Source organism: Bos javanicus, chromosome 6 (assembly GCF_032452875.1).
Source record: "Bos javanicus breed banteng chromosome 6, ARS-OSU_banteng_1.0, whole genome shotgun sequence".
Taxonomy (NCBI): Eukaryota; Metazoa; Chordata; class Mammalia; order Artiodactyla; family Bovidae; genus Bos; species Bos javanicus.
In genome coordinates this window covers 27,043,286-27,061,999 of record NC_083873.1, presented here as the reverse complement: position 1 = coordinate 27,061,999, position 18,714 = coordinate 27,043,286, and the positions used below count along the sequence as shown (strand labels likewise).

Sequence of the window (18,714 nt, the reverse complement as noted above, 5' to 3'; positions counted from 1 at the left end):
AAGAATATTAGAGATACCAAAGGAATATGTCATGCAAAGATGGGAACAATAAAGGGCAGAATGGTATGGACCTAACTGAAGAAGAAGATATTAAGAAGAGGTAGCAAGAATACACAGAAGAACTGTACAAAAAAGATCTTCATGACCTAGATAACAACAATGGTGTGATCATTCACCTAGAGCCAGACATCCTGGGATGCGAAGTCAAGTGGGCCTTACAAAGCATCTCTATGAAAAAAGCTAATGGAGGTGATGCAATTCCAGTTTAGTTATTTCAAATCCTAAAAGATGATGCTGTGAAAATGCTGCACTAAATACACCAGCAAATTTGGAAAACTCAGCAGTGGCCACAGGACTAGAAAAGTTCAGTTTCATTCCAGTCCCAAAGATAGGTGATTCCAAAGAACATTCAACCTACTGCACAATTTCACTCATCACACACGCTAGCAAAGTAATGTTCAAAATTCTCCAAGCCAGGCTTCAACAGTACATGAACCATGAACTTCCAGATGTTCAAGCTGGATTTAGAAAAGGCAGAGGAACCAGAGATCAAATTGCCAACATCCACTGGATCACTGGAAAAGCAAGGGAGTTCCAGAAAAACATCTACTTCTGCCTTATTGACTACACCAAAGCCTTTGACTGTGTGGATCACAACAAACTCTGGAACATTCTTAAAGAGATGGGAATACCAGACCAGCTGACCTGCCTCTTGAAATCTGTATGCAGGTCAAGAAGCAATAGTTAGAACTAGAGCTGGAACAATAGATTGGTTCCAAACTTCAAAAGGATTACATCAAGGCTGTATGTTGTCACCCTGTTTATTTAACTTACATGCAGAGTACAACATGCAAAATGCCGGGCTGGATGAAGCACAAGCTGGAATAAAGATTGCCTGGAGAAATATCAATAACCTGAGATACGCATATGATACCACCCTATGGCAGAAAGTGAAGAACTAAAGAGCCTCTTGGTGAAAGTGAAAGAGGAGAGTTTAAAAGCTGCCTTAAAATTCAACTTTCAGAAAACTAAGATCATGGCAACCAGTCCCATCACTTCACGGCAAATAGATGAGAAAACAATGGGAACCATGAGAGATTTTATTTGGGGGTGCTCCAAGATCACTGCAGATGGTGACTACAGCCACGAAATTAAAAGATGCTTGCTCCTTGGAAGAAAAGCTATGGTCAACCTAGACAGCATATTAAAAACCAGAGTAATTACTTGGCCAACAAAGGTCTGTCCAGTCAAAGCTATGGTTTTTCCAGTAGTCATGTATGGGTTTGAGAGTTGGGCCATAAAGAAAGCTGAATGCTGAAGAATTGATGCTTTTGAATTGTGGTGTTGGAAAAGACTCTTGAGAGTCCCTTGGACTGCAAGGAGATCCAACTAGTCAATCCTAAAGGAAATCAATCCTGAATATTTATTGGAAGGACTGATGCTGAAGTTGAAACTTCAATTCTTTGGCCACCTGAAGCAACAGTTCTAACTGTTGCTTCTGATTCTTGGAAAAGACCCTGATGCTAGGAAAAACTGAAGGCAGGAGAAGGGATAACAGAGGATGAGATGGTTGGATGGCATCACTGACTCAAGGGACATGAGTTTGAGCAAGCTCTGGGAGTTGGTAATGGACAGGGAAGCCTGGTGTGCTGCAGACCATGTGGTCACAAAATCAGACATGACTGAGCAACTGAACTGAACTGACCTTTGATATTACTATTGTAATTGTTTGAGGGCATCACAAATCACCCCCATATAAGATGGCAAACTTAACTGATAAATGTTGTATGTGTTCTGATTGTTCCCTTATTTCTTTCCCTCTCCTCGGGTCTCTCTATTTCCTGAGACACAATAATAATGCAATTAGGCCAATCTGTACCTCTACCACGGGTTATTGCCATAGTGTTCAAGTGAAAGGACAAGTCACATGACTCTCACTTTAATTTAAAAACTGGAAATGATTAAACTTATTGAGAAAGGCATGTCAAAAGTTGAGACAGACTGAAAGCCAGGCCTCTTGCACTAGCCAAGTCATAAATCCAAAGGAAAAAACTCTTGAAGGAATTTAAAAGTGTTATCCCAGTGAGCACACAAATGATAAGAAAGCTAAGCTGTTTTAATGCTGATATGGAGAAACTTCTAGTGGTCTGGTTAGAGATCAACATTCCCTTAAGCCAAAGCCTAATTCAGAGTCAGGCCTAATTCTCTTCAATTTCATGAAGGCTGAGAGAGCTGAGAAAGCTCCAGATGAAGTCTGAAGCTAACCGAAGCTGGTAAATATAAAGAAGCTATTTCCATAACATAAAACTGCAAGGTAAAGTAGCAAGTGATAATACAGAAGCTGTAGCAAGTTATCCAGTAGATCTACCTATGATGATTAATGAAGGTAATATACTAAACAGATTTTCAGTGTAGAAAAAACTGCCTTCTTTTGAAAGAAGATGTCATCTAGGACTTTCATAGCTAAAGAGGAGAAGTCAATGGCTATATTCAAAGTTTCAAGGACAGGCTGATTCCCTTGGTAGAGACTAATATACTTGGTGATTTTAAATTGAACACCATTCCAAAAACCTTAAGGCCCTTAAGAACTATGCTACATAATGCCTGGATAATGCGTCATCTGTTAACAATGTGGTTTGCTGAATATTTCAAGCCCGCTGTTGAGACCTACTGCTTAGGGAAAAAAAAAAAAAGTTTCCTTTCAGAAAATTACCAAATATTGACATGTACTTGGTCACCCAAGAACTCTGATGAAGCTGTACTATGAGATTAATGATGTTTTAATGCTTGCTAACATAATATCCATTCTGCAGCCCATAGATCAAGGAGTCAGTTTGACTTTCAAATCTTATTATTTAATAAATATATTTCAAATGGATCTAGCTGCCATCAATAGTGATTCCTATGATAAATGTGAAAAGAAAGTGAAAGTAGTCACTCCATCATGTCTGACTCTTTGCGACCCCATGGACTGTAGCCCACCAAGCTCCTCTGTCCATGGAATTCTCCAGGCAAGAATACTGGAGTGGGTAGCCATTGCCTTCTTCAGGGGATCTTCTCAACCTGGGTTCAAACCTGGGTCTCTTGCATTGCAGGCAGATTCTTTACCATCTGAGCAACCAGAGAAGCAGGCAAAGTCAATTAAAAACCTTCTGGAAAGGATTCACCATTGCATTTGCCATTAAGAACATTTACGATTTACGGAAAGTGGTAAAAATATCAACATTAACAGGACTTAGTTGGAAGAATTTGAATGACTGAGTGATTCAAGACTTAGTAAAGGAAAAAACTGCAGACACGGAAATAGTAAGAGGACTAAAAATAGAAATGAAGTCTGATGATACGACTCAAATTTTCGCAATCTCGTAGTAAACCTTAACCGGATGAGGGGTTGCTTCTTATAGATAAGTTTAAAAAGTGGTTTCTTAAGATGGAATCTGCTCCCAGTGAAGGTGCTGTTAAGACTGTTAACATTTTGACAAGAAAGGATTTAAAGTATTACATAAAGTTAGTTGATAAAGCAGCAGCAGGGTTTGAGAGGATTGACTCCAATTTTGAAAGATGTCCTATTGTATGTAAAATGCTACTAAACAGCATGTGTGATATAGAAAAAAAATGTGAAAGGAAGACATAATTGATGCAGCAAACTTCACTACTATCTAAGAAACTGCCTCAACCACTTAGCCCTTCAGCAACCACCACACAATATCAAGGGAAGAAACTATACTAACAAAAAGAGCATCCCTTGCTGAAGGCTCAGATGATGTACAGTCTTTTTTTTTTAGCAATAAAGCATTTGTAAATGAAGGTATGTACATTTTTTAGACAAAAATTATTGCGTATTTAATAGACTGCACTATAGTGTAAACATACTTTTATATGAACTGGAAAACCAAAGATAATTGTATGACTCTCTTTATTAGGATATCTGCTTTGTTGTGGTAGTCTGAAACCAAATCCACAATATCCCCAAGATACACTTGCAGGGACCTCTGCTTACATAGTAATTAATTGTAAGACACACGTAATTTCCAAAAAAAGAAAATAATACCCACTCAAAATACATCTACATCATCAGAAGTGATACCCAAGTCTTATTTCCTAAATATTCATTCATATGTTCATTCATACTCATTGGAAAATACCTTGATGTTGGGGAAGACTGAAGGCAGAAGGGGATGACAGAGGATGAAATGGTTGGAAGGCGTCAGCGACTCAATGGACATGAATTTGAGCAAACTCCAAGAGATGGTGAAGGACAGAGAAGCCTAGCATGCTACAGTCTATGGGGTTGCAAAGATTCAGACACAACTTAGTGACTGAACAACATTCATATGTTTAGAGAAGAGGTGATGACTGAATAGCATTGGAAATATGAATAAGATTTAAAGAAGGAGAATGGTGGTTTTACAGCATACTGAGCACTAACCATGATAAAAGTCAAGGCACGAAGATGAAATTTACAACTATGGAACAGTTGTATGGAGTAAACAGATTGGCTGAACGTAACAGCCTAATTCCTAAATAAAGATTTTGTACTAGAGCCAACAGTTTCAAATTGTATTCTAAAATGTTCCAAAAATTCCAAAGAATTGCCCAGGGGACAATGTGTAGGTAGAGCCCAAATAAAATTTTGAAAGACGGAATGGCAACCCACTCCAGTGTTCTTGCCTGGAGAATTCCACAGACAGAGGAGCCTGGTAGGCTACAGTCCATGGGATCGCAAAGGGTTGAATATGACTGAGCAACTAACACTTACACTTAAATATTTTCACCCAAAACAACTACAGGTTCACTGCTTTGTTTGGGTTCCGTGTAAAATTTTATTTATCCAAAGTTGTTCAGTAATTTTTTTTTATAAAAAAGCTTTTAAAAACCACTTCCATAGTCTACCCCTTGAAGATTTTAGACTAAAGGAGATTCGTAAAGAAAAATATAATTAAGAAATAAACTCTGGCAATAGTTTATAGAATGAAATGGCTTGTAGAAGGTCTATTTCAGGGTTACTAACAAGGAGTTTACTAACATTGTAAGGAAAAAGAATAACAATTCAGAATACTTTCTAAGAAATGCAACAAACATTTAGTATGTACAGTGATTGGAAGGAGATAAAAATGAATAATGGCTATGAGAAAGGTAATGTTGTGATGGTAATAAAGAAACACAGAAAGAAGAAGCAGAGGAAGATTTTGGGCTTGATTTTGAGCCAGTTATGTATGAAAAGATGCAGGATATCCAGAGGACAATTGTAGATATGTAACTGAAACTCATGAGAAAGCTGACCTGGAGAGAAAGAATGGAGTTACTTATATAGAGGCAATACTCGAGGTTTCTCTAAGTGAAAACTAAATAACTGAGGAGTGGAACTTGGGAGATTGCACACAGAGAGGGAACAGAAGAGTCAAAGAAGGAAACAGTCTAGTTAATACACCTAGCTACTACAACATCATAGACAACAAATAGAAAGAGGCTACTTTTTTCTCCATTTCCATGTTAACCAATAATTACTGTCTATAGCATGCCATGCCTCGTATATGAAGAGTGTTGTTGTTTAGTCACTAAGTAGTGTCTGACTCTTTCTCAACCCTACGGACTATAGCCTGCCAGGCTCCTCTGTTCATGGAATTGCCCAGGCAAGAATACAGGAGCAGGTGCCCATTTCCTTCTCCAGGGAATCTTCTCAACCAGGGATCAAACACACGTCTCCTGAATTGCAGATGGATTCTTTACCACTGAGCCACTGGAGAAGTGCATGAAGAGGGTTGGAGGTCTAACGTATCAAATATTTCACAAGGAGGTTTATAGTAGAGTGTATGTACTGTGCTTAGTCACTCAGTTGTGTCTAACTCTTTGCAACCCCATGGACTGTAGCCCACCAGGCTCCTTGGTCCATGGGATTCTCCAGGCAAGATTACTAGAGTGGGCCACCATTCCCTTTTCCAGGGTATCTTCCCAACCCAGTGATCAAACCCAGGTTTCCCAAATTGCAGGCAGATTCTTTACCATTTGAGCCACCAGGGAAGCAGGGAAGTAGTGCATATAGAATCTAACTTTAGAAGAGTGGTGACAAATGAAACTAAATTAGAAGGCATTAAAAAGACACTGTGGAGTGAGGCAATAAAAACTTAAAGCACAGAATACTGAAAATGAACATAAATAGTGAAATAGCAGAATAGATATAAAGATATTAATAGGACACAAAATTAATGCCTCTATCTCCCTAGGAGACATGCAATTTGAAACAACTTACTTTGAAGAATACATTCTTGTTGATATTTTAGAATCTTATGTATTTTAGAATTGATAGGTTCACATGAAACATTTTTAAAGCTTTAGCTTCATTTACAAATGACATTTCAAAATTTTAAATAAAATGTAACATTTGACTCTAGATTAATCATTCTAATATCAATTCAATTAATGGGATAGATATCCAAAGTTATAAAGCCCTTGTGAGAGACTGCTACAGAACAGAACACAAACAGAATGTTTCTGTCCCTCTACAATTCATATTTTGAAATCCTAATCCCCAGTGTGAGGGTATTTGGAGATGGGGACTTTGAGAGGTAATTAGTTCATTACGGGGGAGCCCTTGTGATGGGATTATTGTCCTTGTAAGAGGAGACATAATGAGCTTATTTTCTCTCTCTCTCTCCCTCCTGCCCACCAACTCTCTCTCTCTCTTACAAAGTAAGATGTCTATCTGCAAACTAGGAAGAGGGCCCTCACTAGGAACAGAATTGGCCAGAACCCTGGGTACCTTAATCTTGAACTTCTCAGATACCAGAACTATGAGAAATAAATTTTTGTTTAATCATGCAATCTATTGTACTTTTGTTATAGCAGCCCACAGTGACTAAGACAGTGGGATGTTGTTCAGTCACTGCTGCTGCTGCTAAGTCACTTCAGTCATGTCTGACTCTGTGCAACCCCATAGACGGCAGCCCACCAGGCTCCCCCGTCCCTGGGATTCTCCAGGCAAGAACACTGGAGTGGGTTGCCATTTCCTTCTCCAATGCATGAGAGTGAAAAGTGAAAGTGAAGTCGCTCAGCCGTGTCCGACTCTTAGTCACTAGTCGTGTCCAACTCTTTGAAATGATATTAACTTATATTTATAAGGCTTCCCTGGTGGCTCAGCAGTAAAGAATCCACTTGCTATTGCAAGAGACATGGGTTCAGTCCCTGGGTCAGGAAGATCCCCTGGAGAAGGAAATGGCAACTCACTCCAGTATCCTCGCCTGGGAAATTCCACATAACAGAGGAGCCTGGCAGGCTACAGTGTATGGGGTCACAAAAGAGTTGGACACAACTTGGTAACTAAATAAACAGAGCAATTTATATTTACAGTGCAGAGAATTAATGTATATATACAAATATAGTATCTTAACAGAAAATCTTAAATACACGAACTGAACTATGCATAGGAAAATGTACCAGTTGCTGCAATATCCAGAAAAAAACCACGAACTACCATCAGGAAATGGGTACACAATTCCACAGTTAATTGAAAACTGCAATTTTAAACCATAAAGATTTATAAAAGTTAATGCAATAGGTAAGGCTATTATCCAAACACTACTGTAAAGGTGTTCCACTTTCAGTTATGAAGTATAGTCTATCCCCCGCCTTTACCATAATGTGAAAGGTATAATGCTAAATGCTATTGATCATAATGCTGATAACTATTTACATTCATGGTTATAACTCATTAAAAGAAAAGAAAATATTCAAATGTAGTTGTAGTAGATTTTCTTTTACTGGAATTCCTTTGAGGAATATTAAGTGAAGCAAAACTTTTCTTAATATGCAGCTTGCTGCATTTTAGCACTTAGACTGCTCTGAGCTACAGAGCATTAAAGAAAAGGTTTACTGCACTTAATTTTAAAATAAATTTTCAATTATGTATATTACTGCTTATATGATACAGGTCAAAGATTTACATTGCTTCACTAGCTCTGATTCACATCTGGATTATGTAGAAACTATCTTCTATTTATTTACCAAAAGGCCATATTTTAATCATGGGTCATAGAAGAAGAAAAACTTCTCATTCCAAATCAAACACCTATGAAAAGTCTGACTGAATCATGACTACTATATAATGGAAAATTCAAGAGCAGGTGATTCTTATAATTACATATTTTCCAGCCCTACGCCAACTCACACACTCTGAAATGTCAACCAATGCTACAAAGCAAAAATGGGAGATAACAGGAACCATGAGTAATTTAAAGTGAAAATTATTTAAGTACACTAAGAGTGGACTCAAAAATAAATACTTCTATGAATAAAGTTGCAAAACCTCGTATTTTAAAAAATGGCTATCTTTATAATGAGCCAAAATTTATAAATCATGTAGTCAATTTTGCTTATGATTAGAGTCCTTATTTCATCTGAAGGTGACAGAAAACTACTGGAAAGTAAATATCCCATATGTGAGCAACATTAAAAAAACATCTAGAAAACTGTTCATTGAAATGGACTGCATGGCTTTGAAATGTCATTTAGAGAGTTTAGGGATCATAGAACACATTTTTTCACACTGATTTTATTCTTCGACTCTACAAATGCAATAAAAGCAAAGACAAAAGATTGGTACACAAGAAAGTATTATCATCAGTGTCAAAATCACTCCTCTCCTGCTCTCAATGCTCCTCTCCTGCTTCTAAAACTTGATTTGCTTAAATGGCACTTCAGATTATGACTACAGAACTGCACAATCTATTAAATTCACTGTATAGGTAATGAGAAAAAATAACAGAGTCCAAATGATAGGTAAACTTTTAACTGAAATTTCTGGGTATGTGTTATCATATTGTTGACTTCTCTTTCCAAAAACCAGTTCAATTCAGTTCAGTTGCTTAGTCATATTCGACTCTTTGCAACCCATGGACTGCAGCACACCAGGCTTCCTTGCCCATCACCAATTCCCAGAGCTTGCTCAAACTCATGTCCATCGAGTCAGTGATACCATCCAACCATCTCATCCTCTGTTGTCCCCTTCTCTTCCCACCTTCAATCTTTCCCAGCACTAGGGTCTCTTCCAATGTGTCAGTTCTTCACATCAGGTGGCCAAAGTACTGGAGTTTCAGCTTCAGCATCAGTCCTTCCAATGTATATTCAGCACTAATTTCCTTTAGGATGGACTGGTTAGATTTCCTTGCAGTTCAAGGGACTCTCAAGAGTCTTCTCCAACACCACAGTTCAACAACATCAGTTCTTCAGTGCTCAGATTTCCTTATTCTCACATCCATACATGACTACTGGAAAAACCACAGCCTTGACTAGATGGGCCTTTGTTGGCAAAGTAATGTCCCTGCTTTTTAATATGCTATCTAGGTTGGTCATAGCTTGTCTTCCAAGGAGCAAGTGTGTTTTAATTTCATGGCTGCAGTCACCATCTACAGGGATTTTGGAGCCCAAGAAAATAGTCTGTCACTGTTTCCATTGTTTCCCCATCTATTTGCCATGAAGTGATGGGACCTGATGCCATGATCTTAGTTTTCTGAATGTTGAGTTTCAAGCCAGCTTTTTCCACTCTCCTCTTTCACTTTCATCAAGAGGCTCTTTAGTTCTTTGCTTTTTGCCGAAAGGGTGGTGTCTTCTGCATATTTGAGGTTATTGATATTTCTCCCAACAATCTTGATTCCAGCTTGAGCTTAATCCAGCCTGGCATTTGGCATGATATACTCTGCATATAAGCTAAATAAGCAGGGCGACAATATACAACCTTGATGTACTCCTTTCCTGATTTGGAAACGAGTCTATTGTTCCATGTCCAGTTCTAACTGTTGCTTCTTGACCTGCATACAGATTTCTCAGGAGGCAGGTAAGGTGGTCTGGTATTCCCATCTCTTGAAGAATGTTCCACAGTTTGTTCTGATCCACAGTTAAAGGCTTTGGAATAGTCAATAAAGCAGAAGTAGATGTTTTTCTGGAACTCTCTTGGTTTTTCGATTTTTAACCAATTGTTTAATCAGTTCTATTATCTTCAATTGTTTAATCAATTCTAATATCTTCAAATACTGAATTTGAATATCTTCAAATAATGAAGTCTGTTTAACCATGTACCTCTAAGTAATACTTATCAAAATGCATATCCAAAACCCTATCAGATGAAGCCTTTGATCTTACTGATAATTTTACTCTCTGATAACATAAGTAACATTGTACAAGTTTGAAAGACTTTCACCAGTCTTGGAATGAAGTTATAACACCCTTTATGTATGAATTATAGGCACCAACTGGAAGGAAGGATGATCAGCTTTCACCCTAACACAACTTTGAGTAGGTAGTGTATAAATATGTAACACATGGATGATTTTTATTGATGAACAAATTATCAATTAATCAATAAAACTGACATTATCTTCGAGGTAAATAAAATACCTCACAATTAGTCTGATACATTATTAGTAAAGTTTCAAGATTGGGAAAGGAGTAAGACAGGGCTGTCTGCTGTCACCCTGTTTATTTAATGTATACACTGAGCACATCATGAGATATGCCTGGCTGGGTGAGTTACAAGCAGGAATCAAGGTAGGAAGGAGAAACATCAACAGTCTCAGATATGCAGATGATACTACTCTAATGACAAAAAGCAAATAGGAACTAAAGAGCCTCTTGATGAGGGTGAAGGTAGAGAGGGAATGAGCTAGCTTAAAAGTAAATATTAAAAAAACTAAGATCATGGCATCTGACCCCCTACTGCAAGGCAAATTGAGGGGGACAAAGAGGAAGTAGTGACAGATGTCCTCTTCTTGGGCTCTAAATTGAGTGCAGCCATGAAGTAAGATGTTTGCTTCTTGGCAGGAAAGCTATGACAAACCTAGACAGTGTGTTGAAAAGCAGAGACATCACTGTGCCAAAAAAGGTCCGTATAGTTAAGGTTATGGTTTTCCCAGTGGTCACATACGGTTGTGATTGCTGGACCATAAAAAAGTTGGAGCACTGAAAACTCGACGTCTTTGAACTGTGGAGCTGGAGGACTCCTGAGAGTCCCTGACAGCAAGGAGATCAAACCAGCCAATCTTAAGGTAAATCAACCGTGAATACTTGTTGGAAGGACTGATGCTGAAGCTGAAACTAGCTAACTCATTGGAAAAGTCCCTGGTGCTGGAAAAGATTGAGAGTAGAAGGAGACGAGGGCATCAGAGGATGAGATGGCTGGATGGCATCACCAATGCAATGGACATGAACTTGGGCAAACTTTGTGAGATGGTGAGGGACAGAGAGGCCTGGCAGGCTGCAGTCCATGGGGTCACAAAGAGTTGGAACCAACTGGGTAACTGAACAACAATAACAATTAGTAGCAAATTTTCCTTTCATAACTGAGTTTGGGCTTTATATCCCACTGTTCATTTAAAGGCTTGGATTCAGAATGCCAGGAATATCACCTAAGCAAAAAGTTGAGAAGTCTCTACATATATTCTAAGTCTTCTTAGGTCATCATCAATATATCAACACTCAGGGCTAAAATAGTAAGCTTTTCCCTGTTAAAACTGGTACTAACCTCTGTGAATACTGTATGTAAAAACCAGGATAATGTTATATGTCTGTAAAACATGTCATGTCATAGATCAAGTTATATAGAGTTCTTAAAATAAATACCAACTCTATTTTTTAAAATAATTAAATATTTAATTAGCATTAAACTAAATTATTTAAGAAAGCTATAGTAAATGAGCTATAATTTAAAGCAAAACTTTATTTTTGTCCTCCATGCAATATGTGGGATCTTAGTTCCCCGACCCACACCTCCTATATTAGAAGTGAGGAGTCTTAAACACTGGACTACCAGGGAAGTCCTAAGCAAAAATTTTTAACTGGATAATTTTTACCATTTTATTGTGACTATTGTCATTTTCTTAACTTGCTAAAAATTGTTAAGTCCCCCAGGTGCATTTGGATTTGAAGTTTCCTTTGAATATGTCTGCTACAGATAGCTACAATAAAGCTAGGTTCACAGAGTTTAGAGTTTTCTGAAAGAAGAGCTCAGAGAATTTATTTAATGACAACTCAATTAAAAATGGTTAACATTTTTATTTTCAACTTAATACATTCTGCATCTTAAACATATTTTTATAGACTAAATGAATGACAGAATGGGGCTTTCATGCACAAATATTTTGTTTATATTCATTAGAAATCAAACAAAAACTATTAGGCTAACCACTGAATATTTCAGAAAGCTTCTTGCTCATTTTCAGTAAATTTAAATCTATGCATATATTTAAATCTAAATAAGATTTTTCTTCACCATAACAGTGTTCTCCATTCATTCTGTTGTTGTGAATATAATACTAATAAATATTTTCCAACCCTGTTCCTATACCTTCATGAAATAATACCAAAATTCCTTCCTTGCAAGCCTTCTCATCAACTACAGTAATGAATATAACCAAGACAAATAGAAGTGGGATTTGTTTATATTAATAATGCTTACTTCCAAATAGTTAGGGCTTCCATCATCTGTGTTCAATACATGACCCACAAGCCCTATTTACTGTGCTTCCCTAGCCTTGGATATGTTCTCCACTGGTCTCTGGACTGAATTTGTTCTAGGGCTTGAAATATCAAGACAAAAAAAACAAAGAAGATCATATGGGGACCTTACATTTTAAACTAATCTTTCTCAAAGTGTAGTTCATGGATCACAGGCATCAGAATTACCCAGGTTAGTTATTTAAAGTATAGCTTCCTTGGATTCATGACAAAATAATAAGTCATATTCTCTGAAAGTGGAATGAAAAAATGTAATTTCATAAAACTCATTGTTTAACCTTTAAACTACAACTTATTATGTGGTTGTTCTCAAATATATTTAAACACTGAAGAAATCACTTTTCCCTAAATCTCAAAAAATAGTGATCAAAGAATAAACCTTAAGGAATTGGCTCAGTTGGTAAAGAATCTGCCTGCAATGGGGAAACCTAGGTTCAACCCTGGGTTGGGAAGATCCCCTCGAGGAGGGCATGGCAACGCACTCCAGTATTTTAGTCTGGAGAATCCCCATAGACAGAGGAGCCTGGTGGGGTACATTCCATGATGTCGCAAAGAGTTGGACATGAGGGGTGACTAAGAAAACATCATTTCCTCTAGAATATGTCTGAATTTCTTACTGCCTCAGTTCAGTTCAATTCAGTCGCTCAGTCATGTCCAACTCTTTATGGCCCCATGAATCACAGCATGCTAGGCCTCCCTGTCCATCACCAACACCCGGAGTTCACTCAAACTCATGACCATCGAGTCGGTGACGCCATCCAGCCATCTCATCCTCTATCATCCCCTTCTCCTCCTGCCCCCAATCCCTCCCAGGATCAGAGTATTTTCCGATAAATCAACTTTTCACATGAGGTGGCCAAAGTATTGGAGTTTCAGCTTCAGCATCAGTCTTTCCAATGAAAACCCAGGACTGATGTCCTTTAGGATGGACTGGTTGGATCTCCTTGCAGTCCAAGGGACTTTCAGGAGTCTTCTCCAACACCACAGTTCAAAAGCATCAATTCTTTGGAGCTCAGCCTTCTTCACAGTCCAACTCTGACATCCATACATGACCACTGGAAAAACCATAGTCTTGACTAGACGGACCCTTGTTGGCAAAGTAATGTCTCTGCTTTTCAATATGCTATCTAGGTTGGTCATAACTTTCCTTCCAAGGAGTAACTGTCTTTTAATTTCATGGCTGCAGTCACCATCTGCAGTGATTTTGGAGCCCAGAAAAATAAAGTCTGACACTGCTTCCACTGTTTCACCATCTATTTCCCATGAAGTAATGGGACCAGATGCCATGATCTTAGTTTTCTGAATGTTGAGCTTTAAGCCAACTTTCTGACTCTCCTCTTTCACCTTAATCAAGAGGCTTTTTAGTTCCTCTTCATTTTCTGCCATAAGGGTAGTGTCATCTGCATATCTGAGGTTCTTGAGATTTCTCCTGGAAATCTTGATTCCAGCTTGTGCTTCTTCCAACCCAGCATTTTTCATGATGTACTCTGCATATAATTTAAATACGCAGGGTGACAATATACAGCCTTGACGTACTCCTTTTCCTATTTGGAACCAGTCTGTTGTTCCATGCCCAGTTTTAACTTTCCTTCCTGACCTGCATATAGGTTTCTCAAGAGGCAGGTCAGGTGGTCTGGTATTCCCATCTCTTTAATAATATTCCAGTTTATTTTGATCCTCACAGTCAAAGGCTTTGGCATAATCAATAAAGCAGAAATAGATGTTTTTCTGGAACTCTCTTGCTTTTTCCATGATCCAGCGGATGTTGGCAATTTGATCTCTGTTTCCTCTGCCTTTTCTAAAACCAGCTTGGGCATCTGGTTCAAGTTCACGGTTAATGTACTGCTGAAGCCTGGCTTGGAGAATTTTGAGCATTACTTAGGAGCCGTGGCTGCGCGGGTGCAGGAGGGCCTAGAGGACCTATCCCACATTGAAGGTCAGGAAGGGCGGCAGTGAGGAGATACCCCTTGTCCAAGGTAAGGAGCAATGGTTGCGCTTTGCTGGAGTAGCCATGAAGAGATACCCCACGTCCAAGGTAAGAGAAACCCAAGTAAGATGGTAGGTGTTGCAAGAGGGCATCAGAGGGCAAACACACTGAAACCATACTCACAGAAAACTAGTCAATCTAATCACACTAGGACCACAGCCTTGTCTAACTCAATGAAACTAAGCCACGCCTGTGGGGCAACCCAAGATGGGCGTGTCATGGTGGAGAGATCTGACAGAATGTAGTCCACTGGAGAAGGGAATGGCAAACCACTTCAGTATTCTTGCCTTGAGAACCCCATAAACAGTATGAAAAGGCAAAATGATAGGATACTGAAAGAGAAACTCCCCAGGTCAGTAGGTGCCCAATATGCTACTGGAGATCAGTGGAGAAATAACTCCAGAAAGAATGAAGGGATGGAGCCACAGCAAAAACAATACCCAGTTGTGGGTGTAACTGGTGACAGAAGCAAGGTCCGATGCTGTAAAGAGCAATATTGCATAGGAACCTGGAATGTCAGGTCCATGAATCAAGGCAAATTGGAAGTGATCAAACAAGAGATGGCAAGAGTGAATGTCGACATTCTAGGAATCACCAAACTGAAATGGACTGGAATGGGTGAATTTAACTCAGATGACCATTATATCTACTACTGTGGGCAGGAATCCCTCAGAAGAAATGGAGTAGCCATCATGGTCAACAAAAGATTCTGAAATGCAGTACTTGGATGCAATCTCAAAAACGACAGAATGATCTCTGTTCATTTCCAAGGCAAACCATTCAATATCACAGTAATCCAAGTCTATGCCCCAACCAGTAATGCTGAAGAAGATGAAGTTGAACAGTTCTATGAAGACCTACAAGACCTTTTAGAACTAACACCCAAAAAAGATGTCCTTTTCCTTACAGGGGACTGGAATGCAAAAGTAGGAAGTCAAGAAACACCTGGAGTAACAGGCAAATTTGGCCTTGGAATATGGAATGAAGCAGGGCAAAGACTAATGGACTTTTGCCAAGAAAATGCACTGGTCATAACAAACACCATCTTCCAACAACACAAGAGAATACTCTATACATGGACATCACCAGATGGTCAACACCGAAATCAGATTGATTATATTCTTTGCAGCCAAAGATGGAGAAGCTCTATACAGTCAGCAAAAACAAGACCAGGAGCTGACTGTGGCTCAGACCATGAACTCCTTATTGCCAAATTCAGACCTAAATTGAAGAGAGTAGGGAAAACCACTAGACCATTCAAGTATGACCTAAATCAAATCGCTTATGATTATACAGTAGAAGTGAGAAATAGATTTAAGGGCCTAGATCTGATAGATAGAGTGCCTGATGAACTATGGAATGAGGTTCATGACATTGTACAGGAGACAGGGATTAAGACCACTCCCATAGAAAAGAAATGTAAAAAAGCAAAATGGCTGTCTGGGGAGGCCTTACAAATAGCTGTGAAAAGAAGAGAAGCGAAAAGCAAAGGAGAAAAGGAAAGATATAAACATCTGAATGCAGAGTTCCAAAGAATAGCAAGAAGAGATAAGAAAGCCTTCTTCAGCGATCAATGCAAAGAAATAGAGGAAAACAACAGAATGGGAAAGACTAGGGATCTCTTCAAGAAAATCAGAGATACCAAAGGAACATTTCATGCAAAGATGAGCTCAATAAAAGACAGAAATGGTATGGACCTAACAGAAGCAGAAGATATTGAGAAGAGATGGCAAGAATACACAGAACTGTACAAAAAAGATCTTCACGACCCAGATATTCACGATGGTGTGATAACTGACCTACAGCCAGACATCCCGGAATGTGAAGTCAAGTGGGCCTTAGAAAGCATCACTACGAACAAAGCTAGTGGAGGTGATGGAATTCCAGTTGAGCTATTTCAAATCCTGAAAGATGATGCTGTGAAAGTGCTGCACTCAATATGCCAGAAATTTGGAAAACTCAGCAGTGGCCACAGGACTGGAAAAGGTCAGTTTTCATTCCAATCCCAAAGAAAGGCAATGCCAAAGAATGCTCAAACTACTGCACAATTGCACTCATCTCACATGCTAGTAAAGTAAAGCTCAAAATTCTCCAAGCCAGGCTTCAGCAATATGTGAACCGTGAACTTCCTGATGTTCAAGCTGGTTTTAAAAAAGGCAGAGGAAACAGAGATCAAATTGCCAACATCCTCTGGATCATAGAAAAAGCAAGAGAGTTACAGAAAACCATCTATTTCTGCTTTATTGACTATGCCAAAGCCTTTGACTGTGTGGATCACAATAAACTGTGGAAAATTCTGAAAGAGATGGGAATACCAGACCACCTGATCTGCGTCTTGAAAAATCTGTATGCAGGTCAGGAAGCAACAGTTAGAACTGGACACGGAACAACAGACTGGTTCCAAATAGGAAAAGGAGTTCGTCAAGGCTGTATATTGTCACCCTGTTTATTTAACTTATATGCAGAGTACATCATGAGAAATGCTGGACTGGAAGAAACACAAGCTGGAATCAAGATTTCCAGGAGAAATATCAATAACCTCAGCTACGCAGATGACACCACCCTTATGGCAGAAAGTGAAGAGGAACTAAAGAGCCTCTTGATGAAAGTGAAAGTGGAGAGTGAAGAAGTTGGCTTAAAGCTCAATATTCAGAAAACGAAGATCATGGCATCCGGTCCCATCACTTCATGGGAAATACATGGGGAAACAGTGGAAACAGTGTCAGACTTTATTTTTCTGGGCTCCAAAATCATTGCAGATGGTGACTGCAGCCATGAAATTAAAAGACGGTTACTCCTTGGAAGGAAAGTTATGACCAACCTAGATAGCATATTGAAAAGCAGAGAGATTACTTTGCCAACAAAGGTTCGTCTAGTCAAGGCTATGGTTTTTCCTGTGGTCATGTATGGATGTGAGAGTTGGACTGTGAAGAAGGCTGAGCGCCGAAGAATTGATGCTTTTGAACTGTGGTATTGGAGAAGCCTCTTGAGTGTCCCTTGGACTGCAAGGAGATCCAACCAGTCCATTCTGAAGGAGATCAGCCCTGGGATTTCTTTGGAAGGAATGATGCTAAAGCTGAAACTCCAGTACTTTGGCCACCTCATGCGAAGAGTTGACTCATTGGAAAAGACTCTGATGCTGGGAGGGATTGGGAGCAGGAGGAGAAGGGGACGACAGAGGATGAGATGGCTGGATGGCATCACTGACTCGATGGACGTGAGTCTGAGTGAACTCCGGGAGTTGGTGATGGACAGGGAGGCCTGGCATGCTGTGATTCATGGGGTCACAAAGAGTCGGACACAACTGAGCAACTGATCTGATCTGATCTGATCTTACTAGCTTGTGAGATGAGTTTACTGCCTATGCCTGCCTTATTCTCAGAGCCTCAATTAAAGCTTGTTCTGCTAAACTGAGCCAAACAAAGGAAGGAAGAATCAATGTATAAGTCCACTAGAGTCCTCTCCCATTACTTATAAGCATTTTAACCATTCTTTTCTCCTTTCCCTTTCTTTGTCAGCAACTGTCAATGGAAAATTGATACTTTGAATTCATAGTTTTTCTTACAATGTGAAAATGGTATTTAGATGACATATTACATAAATGTTGGTGAACAGGTTTAGAACCCTTACTGCCTGAAAGGACAGAGAGTTGTAGGAGACTGGCTCCATTAAGACGGTAAAGAGATGCACTTTTCAGTGTATATCCATCAACACATTATGAATTCTGTTGTAGGTATATTACATTATTTCAAGTTGGGGCCAAACACATAATACGTATTTCATTATCATGGAAGATACACTTCTTTGAAATATAAGTATATTTCATCTCTATTTTATTTTAGTCTATTATTTCTCACATTAAATCTTTAAACCTAAAACATTCAAGTTTCCTGTACACTAGCCATATTAGCTTCATAAATTCTGTAAATTTTCTAAAGTTTTACTTTCTTTCTTTATAAAATGGGGATAAAATGGTGCAGATCACTTAAATAACTTCTACAAAGTCACAAAATGAATAAGAATCAAATCATTCAACCGCTTTTAATCCTTAGAACATCCCTAGGAGGAAAGGAAAATAAAATCACTTAAATTTTATAGGAAATTAAGTTACTAGCAGATGGTGACTTCAGCCATGAAATTAAAAGACGCTTACTCCTTGGAAGGAAAGTTATGACCAACCTAGACAGCATATTCAAAAGCAGAGACATTACTTTGCCAACAAA

General features: G+C 38.8%; 1 protein-coding gene across 3 annotated transcripts in view; it reads right to left on the bottom strand.

The window, feature by feature from the left end:
- STPG2 (sperm tail PG-rich repeat containing 2) overlaps positions 1 to 18,714 on the bottom strand; it is a 636,844-nt gene that overhangs the window by 274,962 nt on the left and 343,168 nt on the right. The gene's annotated exons all lie outside the window — the stretch shown is intronic.